Genomic DNA, 1156 nt, shown 5'->3' on the forward strand with positions numbered 1-1156 from the left:
TTGATTTTGTCGTTGCAGCTAGCTCAGAAGTGAGAAGAATCTAGACTGTGCTGAGGCTCAGAGGTTTCCCCCATGCTTCATTTCAAACCAAGCAAATAGTTGTTGGATTCAATTACTCTAAACAGGAGTAATAATTTAGTCTGACATTGAGAAATTAGAACAAAATAAAAGCACCAAATAATCTCAGGATTACAGAGTCCTTGTGTCTGTGATCATTTCAGTTGATTACCTACAAAGATTAGTACAAATCATTATGTGTATTACTAGTAACTAGCTGTTATGCCATTTCAGACCCCCTAAACTTCACAGCTCACATTATTTGAAATGAAATCCCCTCACAGAAGGACAAATAAAACATCTGTCTCTACAACATACTATGCTCGGCCATTATGCAGTTCTCAATTTTTCCACAGACAGACTTTTTCGGCTCATCACAAGAGGGGAAGGAAGAAGGGAAGAGCTTGCAAAGGAAAAACTCACCGGTGCCGTTCTTGTGCTTCCCCAGGAAGTCACACCCTGCAGCTCCAGCTGTGGGCCAGGTTAATCAAACGGTTACAGTTTTTTTTCAAATTCATTAAAAAAATGAAAAATTAAAAGAAATGCCCTGCATTAATAAAGCCAGACCAGCTGGCTTTGAACAGAAACCCGATGTGGGTTGTGTTGCCCCGCAAACTCTCTTGGATCTGAAAAGTTGTTATGCATACACACAGAAATGAGACACTTGGTCCCTAAACACACACCCCCATGAAAAAGTGGCCCATAAGATTTGTGGCATAAGTATTTGGCAGTGCCTGATCTCCACCTGTTCCCGTCTCTCTAGGCTAAGAGGTAAATTAATAACTGAAAAATAACACTTAAAATAAAAAATACAACAATACTATAACATATTACCCAAATCTAATAAAAAAAATAAAACAAAACTATACAACCATCTTATAAGAACATCTATCTATCTATCTATCTATCTATCTATCTATCTATCTATCTATCTATCTATCTATCTATCTATCTATCTATCTATCTATCTATCCTACATTATAATTATAAAAGCATTGTGAGAGTTTTGAATAAAAGCAATTAATCACAATTATTTCTGTATGGTTAAAATTCACACCACACACACTATACGGACAGCGACAGCGACGTGTATTTTCAA

At 36.6% G+C, this 1156-nt stretch overlaps 1 protein-coding gene across 1 annotated transcript in view; it reads right to left on the minus strand.

Moving 5' to 3' along the window:
- Positions 1-678, minus strand: part of mef2cb (myocyte enhancer factor 2cb) — a 75407-nt gene extending 74729 nt beyond the window's left edge. The window contains exon 1 of the mRNA XM_042724622.1: positions 481-678. The gene's annotated coding sequence lies outside the window, so the exon portion shown is untranslated. The remainder of the gene's footprint in view (positions 1-480) is intronic.
- Positions 679-1156: the final 478 nt, after the last annotated feature.

This window comes from Cyprinus carpio, chromosome B5 (assembly GCF_018340385.1).
Source record: "Cyprinus carpio isolate SPL01 chromosome B5, ASM1834038v1, whole genome shotgun sequence".
NCBI lineage: Eukaryota > Metazoa > Chordata > Actinopteri > Cypriniformes > Cyprinidae > Cyprinus > Cyprinus carpio.